Source organism: Saimiri boliviensis, chromosome 15 (genome assembly GCF_048565385.1).
Source record: "Saimiri boliviensis isolate mSaiBol1 chromosome 15, mSaiBol1.pri, whole genome shotgun sequence".
Taxonomy (NCBI): Eukaryota; Metazoa; Chordata; class Mammalia; order Primates; family Cebidae; genus Saimiri; species Saimiri boliviensis.
In genome coordinates, this window is record NC_133463.1 from 87,376,539 (window position 1) to 87,394,040 (window position 17,502).

A 17,502-nucleotide genomic window follows, 5' to 3' on the forward strand; every position below is an offset into this window, starting at 1 on the left:
AGCCTGCATGGGAGAAGAGCTTTGGAAGAAAGTCTTAAGTACAAGTTTGACATGCATAAAAGAAAATGGTCAAACTGGTGTTGCTGACTTCTTAAATTCTATTTCAAACTGTATACAAACTTCATGCCAAACAGCAGTAAAGAATGAATTTCTTATAGCAACTAAACTAATGGAAAGAAGAAATGGTTGCATCTTCAAGCAAATGACGACGGGAAGGATGGCCCACACTGAGCTGAGGAGGGAGGTGGGTTGGGGAGTGGTAATTAGCTATAAAAGAAGTGAAAATTAGCCCTCCTCCCTAATGAGGGTCCTCACTGGGACCAAGGGTTGTGGTGTGGAATGACACTTGGTGGATGACTGAAGTCAAAACTTGAAGGTAGTTCACCTGAGAGGTCAAGATGGGACCTACTGGTAACTATGGGAATTGACTTGGGATCTTGCATGTGGGATGGAAGGAAAGATTTTGGAAGTAAATTCAGGATAATGAGGCAGACTTCTGTGGCCACATCAACATATATGTTGATGTAATTGTGACAGTGCTGACGAGAGGGGAGAGGGTGAGGTGCTAGTGTGTAGTCCAGGAATGAGGGATGACCCAGCAGTCGGAGCATATGTGCAAAGCATGGTTAAGATGGAGAAAGTTCCCCTATCTCTCATTCCTGTGGCATTGGGAACATGGGAAGAAGTACTACAGCAAAAACTGGCCATGAGGTGGATGCAATGCCCTTGAGTAGCAGCCAAGTTTCCTTTGCCCAAATCGATGGGGAGCTCCCAGGAGTTTGGGACTCTAGGCTTCCTTTGGCAGAGTCACCAAACTCTCAACTCAGTAAGATGTCTTGCGATATCTCGGATGCATGTGTCCTAGGTGATAAGAGTCCAGGCAATAAGTGATCCGAGGCCAGGCATCTTAACATTTGTCTGATTCCTACTCTCTTGGATACAACACTTTGGAGTTTTCAGCTTTCTTGCCTACTGACCTCTGTGGTTAGAGTCGACCCTGGAGCTGTAGATCCATCTTCTTTACACAAATTTCTCCTTGATCTTCATAAAAAATGTGACTTTTCTGCTTACCCGACTCCATTTCTAAATCCAGCTGACTTGAACTCTGATTTGCTCAATTAAAGTACAATAGGCAGTGAAAATAAGAATCTCGAAATGGGAAACTCATCTAGAAAGGATGGTTCTTATGTCAGAATTTCTCATTTGAGCTGGTCCACACCATGCAGGTGGTTTTCTACTTTCCTTACTCCTCACTTTTAACCGGGGTTAGGTATTCAAGTTCAGTTAAATACAATACTGTCCTTCTTAACTCCAAATGAAGAAAAACAACTCATACTGGAGACAAAGTTGCTATGAGGCTAACTTTCAGTTGAACAGAACTCTGGACCCAAATGATAACAAGAGTTTTTATGCCAGAATCAAACATAACAAGACTCAAATCAAGATCCTGAGCTTATAGACCCCTCCCAGTCATGGGTCCAAGTTGGGAACACTTCCTGTGGGCCTATTGTGTCATACTTGGCTTTTGAGCCCACCCTGTGTTTGCTCTGAGAGGGTTCTGGTATTACTGGGTCTTTTATATTCTAGCATCCTACTTGGGTAGGTCTATTTGTAAGAACGGTTGGCATCTCTGGCAAGGTCAGGGGGATTGTGCCCCTTAGTTCCTTGATGACAATTTAGAGCTAACAGCATGGAGAAGGCCTTAGAATTTCCAAAATGGTTAGATCTTAAGTATGAGGAATAAGACTTGGTGCATACAGACCAGAAATTCACATGGTTCTCCAGAGACTACATAAATGTACATATGGAATATGGCTTCATGGTGACAGGTGGTGCTGGCAAGAACTCAAGGGAGGCTGAGCTGAGAGAATTAGAGGGACTGAAGGGTCTTTGTCCTGGGGGAGACAGTATATCCTTGGTGGGAGGGGGAAGAAGGCAGCAGACTGCCTGGGAGGTCAGAGAACTTGCCGGAGAGAGACCCAAGATGGCTGATCACTAGCAGCTCGGGATTGTAGCTCCCAGTGAAAGCACAGAGAACGAGAGGTTGCCACACTTTTAGATGAATTCTTGTTGCTCACGCACCAGGAGATTCCCAGTGGAGGTGCCCCACGGGTTGCCAGCGTGACTCTTGTGGCTGGCAAGGCGGTTTTGCCGGCGCTTTGGAGCATCTGTTCTTGGTACAGAGTCAGAAAAGCACCATCAATCTTAATGCAGCTGTTTTAGCTGGCGCAGTGGGTTGCTCAGATTCCAGCACTGAGAATCAGCAAGTTGGACGTCCACTCAGAAACCCAGTTACAAACGGTAATTATAAAGACCACAGATGGACAAATCTATAACAAAGGGAAGAAACGGGCCTAAAAAGACTGACAATACCCAAAATCAGAACGCCTCTCCCTCTACAGGGGATCACAGTTCCTCATCAGCAATGGAACAAGGCCTGATGGAGAATGAGTGGGTTCCATTATCAGAAACAGGCTTTAAAAGGTGGATGATAAGAAACTTCTGTGAATTAAAAAAATTTGTTCTAACCAAATGCAAAGAAACTAAGAACTTTGAAAAAAGGTTTGAAATGTTAACAAGAATACATAATTTGGAGAGGAATATAAGTGAATTGATGGAGCTGAAAAACATGAGAACTTCACAAAGTAGGCACAAGTTTTAACAGCCGAATTGATCAAGCAAAAGAAAGGATATCGGAGGTCGAAGACCAACTTAAATAAAACAAGAAGACAAGATTAGAGAAAAAAGGATAAAAAGGAACGAGCAAAGTCTCCAAGAAATATGGGACTATGTGAAAAGACCTAATCTACGCTTGATAGGTGTACCTGAATGTGACGAAGAGAATGAATCCAAGCTGGAAAATATGCTTCAGGATATTCAGGAAAATTTTCCCAACCTAGCAAGGCAGGACAATATTCAACTCCAGGTAATACAGAGAACACCACAAAGATATTTCTCAAGAATACCAACCTCAAGGACATGATCGTCAGATTCACCAGGGTTGAAATGCAGGAGAAAATACTAAGGGCAGCCAGAGAGAAAGGTCAGGTTACCCACAAAGGGAAGCCTGTCAGGCTGACAGCAGATCTCTCGGCAGAAACCCTACAAGCCAGAAGAGAGTGGGGGCCGGTATTCAACATCCTTAAAGAGAAGAACTTTCAACCCAGAATTTCACATCCAACCAAACTAAGCTTCAAAAGCAAAGGAAAAATAAAATCTTTCGTGAACAAGCAAGCACTCGGAGATTTCATCACCACCAGGCCTGCTTTACAAGAGCTTCTGAAAGAACCACTACACATAGAAAGGAACAACCAATATCGGCCTGCCTTAAAAATACCAAAAAGTAAAGTGCATCAACATAAGGAAGAATTTATATCGGGCGTCCCCAAACTACGGGCTGCATGCAGTCCCCTGAGGCCATTTATCCGGCCCCCCCGCCGCACTTCGGGAAGGGGTACCTCTTTCATTGGTGGTCAGTGAGAGGAGCACAGTATGTGGTGGCACTCCAACGATCTGAGGGACAGTGAACTGGCCCCCTGTGTAAAAAGTTTGGGGATGCCTGATTTATATCAACTAATGGGCAGAACAGCCAGCTAACTAAATGGCAGTATTAAGAACTTGCCATGTCAGGCCCGACAAAAACTGAGGAAAAATTGAAGGGGAAACTCGGTGTTAGTAACCACACTTTGTCCTTGGCCAAGGGCACTTTTCACTAAGGCCCACCCGCTCCCGCGTTGCAGCCGGGATAGTCTCTGTTCCTGAGGCTTCAGAGCACCAACATTGGGCAGTCGGCATCAAATGAAAGGGCATGCTGCGTTTCAGTTCACCTCAAGATCAACTCGGGTTTAGGGTGAAGACGGGCTCCAGGTGTGCCCTGAGGGTGGGAGTCTAAAGCTGCCTATGTTCCAAGTTGACATGAGAAGGTCCAGTTCGTGTTTCATTCAAATGATACATCTGGACCTAAGTGAAAGGCTGAAATCTAAAGAGAATCCCCCTACCGGCCCCCACCCCACCTGATGGACATCGAGGGGCCTTCCCACATGTGTCCCCGCACGGCATGCACTCAAGTCTAACAGGAAGTTCCTCGAACTCACTCTTGCCAAGTTCTCGCTGGCTGAGTCCTATTCCCTATGCAAAGATTCAGCAGGGATCTGTTGCCCACGTGATTAGGATTCAAGTCTAGGCAGACACTGTTGAATAGACAAAGTCTGAAATCATGAAGTGGGACTTAAATCCACAGCAGCAGGATTTTTCTCTGGAGTCTTGGGGCCGGCACCTCCGGAGTCTCAAGCTGCCTCTGCTCCTGTGGCAACTGATCACTGACCTGGGGCAGGGGGCTCATCCTGGAGCTGCTCCCACACCTCCTCCAGCCCCCTCCCCTGCTGGTGATGGTGCTGCTCTTGTTTGTCACGAGGGCTCTGTGCTGCAGCTCAGTCAGTCTGGACAGGACTTCCAGAGCCCCGGTGTGCAAGCCCACGGTCTAGGCCAGTCTCTCCTGGCTCTCAGATCTCAGTTCAAATCAGACCAGAGACTGTTGAATATGCAAAAGTTTGAGACCACAGACCTGGCTTTAGATCCACAGGCTCAGGAAAATCAAAGCCATACATAAGGGTAACCTTGCTGCTGCTTATAGCTCATATTGTGAATCTACTTGTTAAAGCCTATGTGAGTGACCTTGGGGGACATTACGGGAAGCTTCAGAGGTGTTAAGGCAGGAATATATCAAGGCCCACCTTTGAGGACATAAGTAGGGTGTTTGGATCAAAAAATGAGGTTCTTAAACTTCAGCCTAGGCAAGTTCACAGACCATTCCTGCGAGTAAAAGGTATGTCTTGTCCTCCGGGTTGTCACCAGGGGTAAGTATGGGTCCAAGTATAGCCTTTGTGACTACATAGTAATCCAGCCTTAGCCTGACAAAAGTCAACAATATATCACGTGAGTGAAGAAAAGGCCTTTCAGCTTCAAAAGTGCTTGACGAGGGGTAGCAGTGGGGTTTGTCTTGGGGTCAACACCAGCCCCTTCAAATCTGGTTGGGGAGGAACAGACTCCTGGTTCATAGATAAGAGTAAAAGGACAGCACAGCATGGCCTTAAGGACCTTACGAGGTCCTACCAACAAATTGTCAGTGTTAGAGATGAGGATGGAAGTAGTACGAGCTTCCTGGGCACTGCTCATGCTCCTGGCGGCTGTCCAAGCAATGGAGCTGGTGTTTGGGAGTGAAGGCATTTTGGTCACGCCACAGGGGCAGAGTCCAGTCCAGCAGACTGGACTCTGGGGACTAGAGTAACTACAGGGCCTCAGCTGTGGGAGCCCCTAAAGTGAGCCAGGGAAAGCACCCTAGAGCCACTCACTCCTGCTTCCTGAAGCTATTCTGGGGGATGGAGACCTCCCCTGGGGGGGGGGGGGGAGGGCAACCTCCTGGTACAGAGATCTTGCACCAAGAATGCATGAGGCTTTCTGTGAGACAGGCTTGGATACTGGAGAATCAGTGTGGGAACCCAAACACAGAGGGCATTGGCTCATTTAAAACGCAGCTGGAAATGACAGCTGAGATCAATCTCCTTGTGTGGGTAGCTTCCCTTTGCCTCTTGTTACCTACACAACCCCTGCCCCCAGCTGCCAACCACACACACATCTGCAGTCCCTAGAGGCTGACCTCCTCACTCTTCCATGTTCTTTGGCCTCTGTGTTAGGGTTCTCTATTAATAGGACAGATGTGTACCTAGAAAGGGAAGTTTATTAGGAGAACTGGCTCTCACGATTACAAGGTGAAGTCCCACAATAGGCCATCTGCAAGCTGAGGAGCAAGTATATCAGTCTGAGTCCCAAAACCTCAAAATCAGAGAAGCTAACAGTGTAGCCTTCAGTCTGTGGCTGCAGGTCTCAGAGCCCCTGTCACGCCACTGGGGTAAATCCAAGAGTCCCAAAGCTGAAGAACTTGGAGTCAGATGTTCAAGGGCAGGAAGCATTCAGCACGGGTATAAGATGAAGGCCAGGGGACTCGGTTAGTCCTTCCATGTTCCTCTACCTGCTTTTATCCTAGCCACGCTGGAAGCTGAACCACGAAGTCCCACTTCATGAATTCAGATGGTGCCCACCCAGATTGAGGGTGGGTCTGCCTCTCCCCGTCCACTGACTGAAATGTTAATCTTTTTTGGCAACACCCTTAAAGGCACACCCAGAAACTGTACTTGGCATCCTTCAGTAAGTTGACACTCAGTATTAACCATCACAGACTCTCATTGGGTTTGGACAATGAGAACCTCCTCATGCAAGAAAGGAACAAAGGCCAGCAGTGCACACGACTCTGCCTCCTCCATCAAAGGTCATCTCGAGCTGCCTGTGTTCACCTGGAGGCAGACGCAGTGCCAAGGTTTGGTTGTCCCTTAGTGTCCCAAAATCCATCTCCCAGCTTCTCCTACCCTGATACCCCAAGTCTGGGAATAGCTCCTGTTCTTTGTCCTGGGATTGCTAACCTATACCAGCAATCCTCAGTCTTTCCTGGACCATCAATTACCTGGAAACACTGGAAATACAAGTTATTGTTTATCTTCCCCACCAACTACAAGAGCAGAAATTCCAGGGGTGACCTAGCAACTGGTGCCTGGAAAAGCTCCTCCAGAAGATTCTGATGCCCACAAAAGTCTGAGCTCTCCTGCTCAGGATCACAAAGCCCCCGGGCTGCGTTCCCTTGTGGACCCGACAGGCTCACATCCTATGTGGATTCCTGTTCTGCATGATCCCGCCTTGAATTACTGAGTTCAAGTTGCCACATGTTTCCTGTTGGATCATCTGGTGCCTCAGTGCTGTGGAGCTACACCTGTGTTGTGACTATTGATCACTCTGCAGTGACGTGGCTGCCAGGAAGGACAGATGCCCTAGGTTTCTGAGTAATCCTTAGGGTAGTGTTTCCAGGATAAGTGTCTTATTTTCCTCCCATACTAAAGAAACTTGGCCAGCTCAGCCCAAGTTACCATGCCGGGGAGATGATGGCATCAAACAGCCTCATTGTCAGAGGCCCTATTTGGAAGAATGAAGGCAGAATCTGTGCTTTCTCTGGAACTGCAGCTTCTTGCTGATGTCTACACAGTTACCTTCCCCTGATAACAAACCATAGATGTCGTGGGGTGCAGGGGGAGGGGCACGGCTGACTCCCCATTCTGTCATGGCAGAGGTTGACCTCTCAACTTGGAATTCCCAGTAGGATCCCAGTATGGATACTTGCTTCACATATCGATATTTGGGTGGGAAAAAAGCCCCAGGTGCCTGTGACATTGGGCACATCTTATTGGTAAGATATCACTGAGATTACAAAATTATCTTTCCTGGCCTCTTGTTTGAGGCTATAAACTTATCGTCTTGAGCCTTAAGTAGTGGTTCACAAGCAAACTGGGTACATGGAAGGAACAATACTTAACAGTGACTTCTCACTAGAAAATGAGGAGTATGCTCTGTCATTCCCCCAAACAGGTCAGACTTACAGCTACCCCTAGGCACAAAGTATGTGAATATGAAATGAATAAACTTAAGGCAATGTTGTCTGGCAGGATACCCCCTCCACATCAGAGTTGTGTGTGACCTGAGTTGAGGGTGGGGTGAAGCTCGGTGTTGGGAGTTGGTACAATGGATACCTGAACTTCCTACTGCTGAAGTCTGGTTGAGCCTTCTAGACCTGAGCCAGCTGTGTACAGTATCGGCATTTTACTGTGCAACACAACTTTTCAGTATATCGGGTGGCATCCAGCTCATGGGTCAAAGTTCAGCCACTGGAACTCTTCAGCATCTGTAAAGAGTCTTTTAGGCATTTATTGCTACCAAGACCCTGAAAGAAACCAGGAGTTAATTTTTAAATGTAGAGCACTTACTGGCAGAAGTAAGCACAGCTCACATGTTTCCTGTATTCTATGTTGTCATTCAATCTGGGCGCCCCAGTAGCAGCATGTAGAACCTAGTATAGCTGCTAAGACACAAGGCTTGAGGCATGGCAGCTCACAGCTTGGTCTGGACATAACTAAGCTTTTTCTCTTGCCGTGTCCAAACCATAATGGCAGTTGTAAGAAGAATCTGGTTCGTGGATTTGAATGGACTCCCCGAATGTTACATGCCCTCCAATTCTCAGCCTACCAAGAAATGTCTCAACATTTATCGCAAAAGAAGCAGCTCATCTCCTTGTTAATAGGCTGTCCTGACAAGGTCCAGATCACAGCATGTAGCAGTGACCCTGGGCATGCTCCTACTTCAGAATCCTTTGTGTGTGTCTAAAGCAGTACTAATGGCAAGATGCTTTGTCCATGTTGAGAAACCAGCAGAATACAGCTCTGACCAGCAAGAATGACATGTCCTACCAGTGATGTGTTCTGGCCTGGGGTAAAAACGATTATCACCCAGGGGAATTGGCTTCATGAGCAGGAGCTGCTTGGAACAAGCACTTGCCTGGGGATGTCTGTGATCAGGCTGACCTCTGGAGGTCTCCCCTGACTCCCTCGGAGCCTCCAAGAAAGTGGCTGTTGTGCCTGGTACTGCTCCAATTTCCCTCAGAGTAAAGGCGGCACCATGCGCTAGGAGGTGCATCTACTTCAAGGCTTCGGTGCTACAAAGCTGCCTCAAGATGCCAGAGCTCCTTCAGACACTGTGTCCCGAGATTTTTTCCCTGACCTTGACCAGAATCTCAGACTATCCTGAAGTCATCTAGGTGGCCTGCTCCACAAATATCTCTGGGAGACCTGAATTCGTTGTGGAAATCGTACAGAAATCAGACTAGAAGCTCAAGGCTGACCCGACTTCTTGTTTCTGGAGTTAAGAAATCGCCTTCCTGCTCACATCCAGCAAGTTTTAAACCTTACATGTACCACTCAATCCTGAAATTGCCATTTTCTTCGTCTATTTCTTAACATTCCACTTGTTTCAAGTGTTCACAACTGCTTTGGATTATTTTCCAAATCTTTTAATCCTGTTTGCATCTTCTCGGTGCTCAGGTGTGATTGCCTCTTCTCATTCCAACTGAAATGTTTTCTGGATCTTGGTACAGTGAGTAAACCTAGGCTGAATATGATAAAAAAAAACTTTGAGTTTTACTAACAGCTTCTGTCTGCATGCAGTCCATCCATTGACTTAATCAACATGTGACTGAATGACCCGTGAAAGTGCTGTGCATCTGAACATAAACTCCTGTGGCACTGCTCTGACCAATCGCATCCTCACCCAGATGAGGAGACGCCACCCCAGGGTCTCCTTGGCACCACAGTGTACTGGGGCTGGTAGGTGCCTCATTACCACAGGAGGGAAGTATGGTGGAAATTGACCTTCTTACAGGCCTGGGTGAGAGGTAGGCAGCCCCTCATTCCTGCTGGGGGCGAGAGAGGAGGTTCTTTTCAGAAGCTCTGCTGCATCACGCCACTCTCAATCCACGCCTCCATGCCTGGCAACAGCACAGGTCCTAATCTTCTGAGGCTGGTTGATGTCATTTGTTTCGGGGGTGGGGTGGTTAATAGAGAAAGGGGATCGATATTAATGTGAAACTATGGACAACACGAAGAATCCAAAAGTGGCATATCTACCACTCAAGTCTTAAAAACCCTGTGGCAGTGAAGGGAGAAGCAAGGTCACCCATGTCCCTGTTGCAACAGCCTGGGATTCGGTCCTTTCGGAGCGTGCTGACGCCATCTCTGCACAATTGGAATGGCTTTTTGCCCTCTCAGAATGGAGGACTCTATCCTGATCTGAAATGGTCAAACTCCAGGAGTGTGGAGAAATGAGCCTCCCACGGGTGACCTCTGTGTCGTGAGGGTTTGGGATAAATTGGTGGCAGAACAAGGTGGTTGCCTTGTACCCATGCCTCAAGTGCTAGGTTCCCTTTCCTTTACACCAAAGGTGACCATGTCTGTCTGCACGAGCTCTCATGATCTTCACCAGAGACAACACTCAAGTGAGTCCCTGCTAAATATAGTCATGGGATCCTCAAGGCTTTGAAGTCATGAGGCTCTAGGGTCTTAAGTGATCCCAGAGGAGCCATGGTTTCTCCTCAATCGAGGAGAAATGGGTCATGCAGCCTGAAAAGTCAGGTCTCCACTCAGTACCAGGCTTTTCTGTCTCTCTCCTTCCTGGTTCTGGCTCGGATTCTCCACCCTCAGCCTGGCCTCCATGCTCTTTTCAGATTTACAGCCTCCTTGTGCATGTGGGATTTCTGCCTTTCAGGTTACGGTATGACTAGGGATCTTGGAGCTGGGCCCTGAAGGGCTGGCTCTCTGGGTCAGATGAACACATAGCCCCAGGACACTCGGGAGCTCCGGGAATCCTGCCAGGCTGCGCCGTCTTTTCTCGCCAGCATTCGTTGCACTTCCTACATGTCCATCAAGGGTGGATTCTCTGTTGTAGAGAGCATGTTGGGGTCCACACTGCTCCCTGGGGTGATCTCTGCAACAGATGCTGCTATGAGCGTGTGGAGACCATGTGGCCGTGACACTCTGAGGATCCTCAATCTAGGGGAACGAAGCGGCCGGTCCTCAAAGGTAGAAGTTAGGGTTAGGATAAAGTCACAAGAGTAGAGATAAGGCCAGGCTTTGCAAACCTTTGTAAGGACTTGAGCTCTGCTTTGAGTGAAATAGGAATGGTTTCGTGAGCTTTAAGTGGTAGGCCTTATGTTTTCAGAATCTCACTGGCTGTGTGTGGAAAATAGGTTGTAGGGGGGAAAGAGATTGAGTTAGAAGTACCAAGTTCAAATCCAGGTGGCAGTTTAATCCAGGTGTGCATGGGTGTGGAGGTGAGAACTGGTCAGATATGAGCCCACATGGCAGGAAGAACCGACACTTCCGGATACTTGAGGTAGGAATACCATATGGAAAAATTTCTGAGAAGTTTGATATGCATCAAACGAATTTCTTAACTGTTTCCAACTCGCTTTATTAAATTTCATTGGCAAACAGCCGTGCATATCCATGGAGTGCACAGCCAGGTTTTGACACATAATTATAGTGATCATATTAGGATAATCAGCACATCCATCTCAAATTTGAGGTTTGAATTATAAAACCTCATAAATCACCAGATTTCTACAAAACACCGATATCCCCTGATTCCAATAGATGTGGCAGTTTTCTTTAATGACTTTGAACCATTAAATAGCTCATATTTCTTTTGTATCAGGATTATTCAATATCCTTCTCGCTATTTAACACTATGTAACAACTAACTACAGCATCCTACAGTGCTATAGAGTGTGAGAACCTCATTCCTATCTGTGATTCTATCCTTTAACAAGTCTCTCCTGCCCTACCCCATCCTTCCCAGCCGCTAGTATTGGCCTACTTGTCAGATGAACTATTTTAGCTTTGGAATATAAGTGAGAACATGTGGTGTTAACTTTGTTCCTGACATATTTCGCTAAATTCCTCCACTTCCATCCATATTGCTGTGGACTGCAGAATTTCATTCTTTTTATGGCTAAATAGTAATACACCACACTTTCCTTACCCATTTACCTGTTGGACAATTAGGTTGATTCCATATCTTGGCTATTGTGAATGAATTGTTCTGCGGTGAACATGGAAGGGCAGCTGTCTCTTTAATACGTTGATTTCCTTTCCTCGGGATAAGTTTCTGGTAGCAGAATTGCTTGATCACATGGTATTTCTGCTTGTTTTTGGAAGCGACCTCAATACAATTTCCCATTGTCAGGACTAGTTTATATTCCCACCAGCAGCATATAAGTTCTTCTCTGCATCCTTGCCAGTGCTTTTTTTTTTTTTTTTGTCTTTTGATAATAGCCATCCTCACTGAGGTGAGATGATTCTTCATTGCAGCTTTCATTTTCATTTCCCAATGATTAATAATGTTAAATATTTTTTAACATCAAAGGAGGCCATTTGCATGTCTTCCTTTGAGAAATGTACGCTCGGATCGTTTGGCCTTCTAAAAAATTGGATTTTTCTTGGTATTTGAGCTCCTCGTATATTCTGGATATAGATCCCCTAACAGACAAGTAATTTGCAAGTATATTTCTCCCATTCTGTAAACTGTTTCTTCAGTGCTTCCTATGCTGTAAAGAAGCCTTAGTTTTGTATAATCCCCTTTATTTTTCCTTTAGTTCTCTGCGCTTTTTGATATCTTGATCATAATCTTTTCCCAGACTGATAGTCCTGAAGTGTTTCCCCTATGTCTTCTAGTTCTGTTTTGGATCTAATATTTAGGCGTCTGATTCATTTGAGTTAACCTTTATATAGGGTGAGAGAAAGGGAGGGTTGGGGTCTAGTAGCATTCTTCGGCATATGGATATCTAGTTCTCCCAGAACCATTTATTGAAGAGACTATGCTTTCCCCAATGAGTGTTCTGGAACCTTTGTCAAAAGTGACTTGGCTTACAGCTATGTGGATTTCAGTTTTGTTTCATTGGTCTGAGTATCTGGTTTTTATGCTATTACCATGCCATTCTGGCTACTACAGCTTTGTAGTACCTGTTGATGTCTGGTACTAAACCTTAAGTGTTCTTTTTGCTCAGAATTGATTTGGCTATCTGGGGTCTTTAGTTCCATAAAAACTTTGTTTTCTATTTTTGTGGAAAAAAAAGTCATTGGTACTTGAATAGGGATTGCTTTGAATTTGTAGATTGCTTTAGGTAGTAAGGGCACTTGAGATCTCCCAATCTAAGTGTGGGATGCCTTTCCATCTGTTTGTATACCACTTTCTCATTTATAGTTTTCCTTGTAGAGCTTTTATACCTTCTTGGCTAAGGTTATGTCTAGATATTTTTTGGTACCTACTTGAGATTATCTTTGACTTTTGGCTAGTTCATTGTTCCTATGTAGAAATGCTACTGACTTTGTATACTTTGTATATTGTAACTTAACAATCTTTATCAGTGAAGTTTTTTGGGTAGCATCTTTAGGTTTCTATGTAAGATGCCACCTGCAAATGCTGACCATTGAACTTCCTCCTTTTCAGTTTGGATGTCCTGTATTTCTTTTGCATAATTGCTCTGGCTGGGACTTCCAGTACTATGTTGAATAAGAGTGGTGACAATAGGCACCCTTGTCTTGTTCCATTTCTTAAAGGAAAAGATCTTCGCCTTTGCCCATTCAGTAGGATGTTAACTTTAGGGTTATCACATGCACGATAGGTTCTTCTTGCCCACTGCCCAGGTAGAGCCAATTTAACAAGACAGGGGAATTGCAGTGGGGTTTTACACACGTAGAGCCAGCTAAATGAGAGACTAGAATTTTATTGCTCAAATCGGCCACCCCAAGAATTGAGACTAGAATTTTTCAAAGATAGTTTGGGGAATAGGAGTGGCTAAACAATGGATGCTGCTGATTGGTTGGGAGTTCAATCATAGGGATGTGGGAAATGGTCCTTGTCCATGCTAAGTTGCTTCTAAGTAGGGCCACGAGTCATCGGTAGGTCTGGGTGGAACCACTAGTTGTCAGAAATGTATGGGAGAAAAACCCTCTTAGGTTCTCTGTAGTAGTGATATTATCTGTAGGAATAACTGGAAGTTGAAATCTTGTGACCTCTAGAATAATGGCTGGTAATTGTTTTCATCTATACTTGAGCAGAATTTAGTCTCCTCTCATCCATCTAACCTAGCGGGGTCTCACTAGCTTTATAAAGGTGGTCGAGTTTGGGGAAGAGCCATTTAGACTATAAACCAAACATCTTCCGAAGTAAGCTTGGCCATGTCCCAGGAATAAAGGGCAGTTTTGGAGGATAAAGACAAAATAGCAGTTGGTTAAATCGGATCTTTCATTTTCAGAATTTTCTCACATTATATTGAAACTGTCTGTGTAAAAACATATGGCCTTTATTATATTAAGCTGTACTTTTTTCTATATCTAATTTCTTAAGGGTTTTTATGAAGGGGCAACGAATTTTTATCACGCTGCTTCTGTGTCTATTCAGGTCATGGTTTTCTATTGGAGCACATTTATTGATTTGTGTATGTTGAACAAACTTTGCATCCCTGGGATAAATCCCATTTGATCATGGTGTATTCTTTTGGATATGTTTTATGGATTTGATTTCTTTGGTACTTTGAAGAGTTTTGCATCTGTTAATTATGGATACTGGGTTGTAGTGTTTTTTCCCCTCGTGTCTTTATCTGCCTTTCATGTCAGGGTTATGCTGGCTTTTTTGAATGAGTTGGGAAGAATTTCCTCTGATTCAAATTTCTTGGAATAGTTCGAGTAGATTGTGTCATATTCCTTAAATGTTCAGTACAATTCAGTAAATGCTTCCAGTCCTGGACTCTTCATTGTTGGAAACTTATTACGGATTCAAACTTGTTACTTGTCTGTTCAGATTTTCTTTCTAGTCTTAGTTTAATCTTGGTAGGTTGTACATGTCTGGAAATTTATCCATTACCTCTAGACTTTTGAATTGGGACGTAGTTTTTCATAGTAGTCTCTAATGATCGTTTGTATTTCTGCAATAACTGTTGTGACAACTCCCTTTCTTTGATTTTATTCATTTGGGTCTTAATACAGCTAATGGTTTAACTTTTACATCGTTTTGAAAAAACCTTTTGGATTTCATCTCTTAGTCTCAATTTGATTTATTTGTGCTCCGATCTACTTCTTCCCTTGTGACTTTGGGTTGGTTGGTTCTTGCTTCTGTAGATCCTAGAGGTACATCAGTAAGTTGATTATTTCAAGTCTCTAGTTTTTTTTTCTGTGGGCATCTATCACTATAAACTTGCCTCTGAATACTGCTTTGGCTGTGACCCACAGGTTTTTGCATGTTTCTATTTTCACTACTTTCAAGGAATTTCCTTTTAAATTCTTGTCTTTGCCCATGGATCATTAGGGAGCATGTTATCTAACTTCAATGTATCTGTATGGTTCCAAGTGTTCTTGTTATGACCTTAATAGAATAATACTAAAATATTCTTTCTATAAAATATTCGTTTTATAAAATCATGATTTGAGTCCTAACATGTCACTCCTAAAGAATGTTTTATATGCTGATAAAAATATGTTCATAGCCATTGAATAAAATGTTCTGTAAATGTCTGTCAGGTCCATCTGTCTGTGGTACAGTTCAAATCTGTTTTTTTTTCTTTCTTTCTTTCTAAATGGTGTGTCCAATGCTGAGTAGGGTGCTGAGGTCTCCAACTCTTGAGTTCAGCTCTCCTTTTAGATATAATATTAGATTTACGTATCTGGATGCTCCTGTGGGTGTGCACATATGGATTTACAACTGTTATATTTTATTGCTGAATTGATGTTTATTATATAATGTTTCTTTACAGCTTTTAAAGTCTGTTTCATCTGACATAGTTACTATTGTCTACCTTTTCGGTTTCTATTGGCATGAAACATCATCTTTCAGGCTTTGTGGTTCTTTCTGATAAGGTGAGTTTCTCTTAGGTAGCATATGATTGGGTCTCTAATAGACTGGCTAAATGAATGTTTTAAATGGGGAATTTGTTGATATTCAAATCTATTGATAAGAACTTCTGCCATAATAGTGTTTTCTGCTGGTTTTATGTATCCATTGTTATGAATTTGTTTTTTGTGGTTCAATGGCTTTCTATAGTAACAAGATTTGACTCCTTTCTTTGTGTTTTGACTCTACCAGTAAGTTTTACAGTTTCACATATTTTCATGATGGTGGTTACTGTATATTCGCTTCTGGATAGACTCTTGAGCATTTTATGTAAGGCTAGTATAATGGTGATGAATTCCATTACTCTTTGTCTCTCTGTGAAATATTTCTCCATTTCTGAAGAATAGCTTTCCTGGGTATAACATTCTGACAGCTTTATTCTTTCAGTACTTTCAACATATCATGCCATTTTTGACTGGCCTGGAAAGCTGCTGCTGAAAAATCTGCTAGTAGTCTAATAGAGATTCCCTTAAATATGACTTGATGCTTTTCTCTTGCTGCTTTTAGAGTTCTTTCACTTTCGATAACTTAGTCTAACTCAGACCAATTTAGTTTGAATATACTTGGGATTCCTTGAGCTTCCTCAGACATTGACACATTCTATTGATAAGAGATCATTGGGATTACAAAGGTGACCTTTCCTGGCCCCTTATTTCAGAATACAAACCCAGCCGTCTTAGAACATAATTGGTTTTCAAACCAAGTACATGGTAAAAGGGACAATATTTAACAAAGAAATTTCAGTAGAAAAGGGAAACGGATTAGATTGTCATTCCACAAAATTGTGGTATCATAGTTACAGCTACCCTAGACACAGAGGTCATGAGTTTTGAAATAAGCAAGGTAAAAACTTAGTGGAAATCTGTCTGCCAGGATGCCACCCTCCATCATCAAACCATGGGTATGAGTTCAGGGCAATGAAACTCAATGCTGGGAGCAAAGTACCATGATGCCTAGACTTCCTACTGTTGGGTTCCTTCAGCTTTCTGGCTCCATATTCTAAATATTCCCACATTGCATTGGCATTCTGCCTTGCAGTACAACTTTATCATCTAGTACATCAGATGGAACCCAGTTTGTGGGTCAAAGTTCAGCCTCTGGGAATTTTCAGGCCTTTGGTAATGTTTCTTTAGGAATTTATTGCTACCAGGACCCAGAAATAGGCCAGAAGTTGATTTTTTTCAAATGCAGAGTATTTACTGGTAGAAAGCAGCATAGCTCTTCTCTTCCTGAATGTGTTATATCATCCAGTTGGGCTCTCTAGGGCTCCATGTAGTAATTCTCTCTGCCATAGGCACTTCCACTATTCAGAGACAAAGTCCATGTGGCATGGCAGCTTATCTTAGTCTGGGCATGAAACAAAACCTTCTCTTGCTCTGCAACTAATTCAATAATTGCAACTATAGGAATAATCCATTTAGTGGATCTGAGAGGTATCCTAAATGTCATATTCTCTCCAATTCTTGAGAGGCCTACCAAGCAGTGTCTTAATGTTATCAGAAATGCAGCAACTTGCCCTGTTGAGAAATGTTAAGTTTATGAATGATGAGAAATGCTGAGTGTGTGACAGAACATTGTTTGCTAGGAAAAACGATGGCAAGGAAAACCTAGCCACCTCCTCAACCAAAGTAGAAAACTACTCGGGGCATTCTAAAGTGGCAGGATGATAGATAAATAACATACACTGGTTAAAACAATTCTTTAAGCTATCTGACCCTACCCCCATGGCTCCCTCATGGAGAATACTTTTTAGTCTGTCTGTGATCAGTAGTAAGTGGGCACCAGCTGCCTACCTGGCATATTTTGTGTTAGGAGAAAATACCAAACATCTGTTAATAGTAATCACCTGTTCAGAGAATAGATGTGTGGGTCAGTCTGCTTGAGGCCTTCAGTCTGGAATACTCAGCCCTCTGAGGCTCTCAGCTCAAAAGGCTGCTGCCCCCTCATATAGTCCCACTTTGTTGTTCTGAGTGTCTGCCTCTCAATTCCTTCAGCACCTCTTGGTTGGTGGTCTCTACGGCCAAGCTGATTCTCGAGATTGCCCCTCATTTTTACAAGGACATCCTGTCAAGTTGCATACTGCAGTACCCAGCAATAATTCTGGGGCTCACCTCATCCTAGAGAATA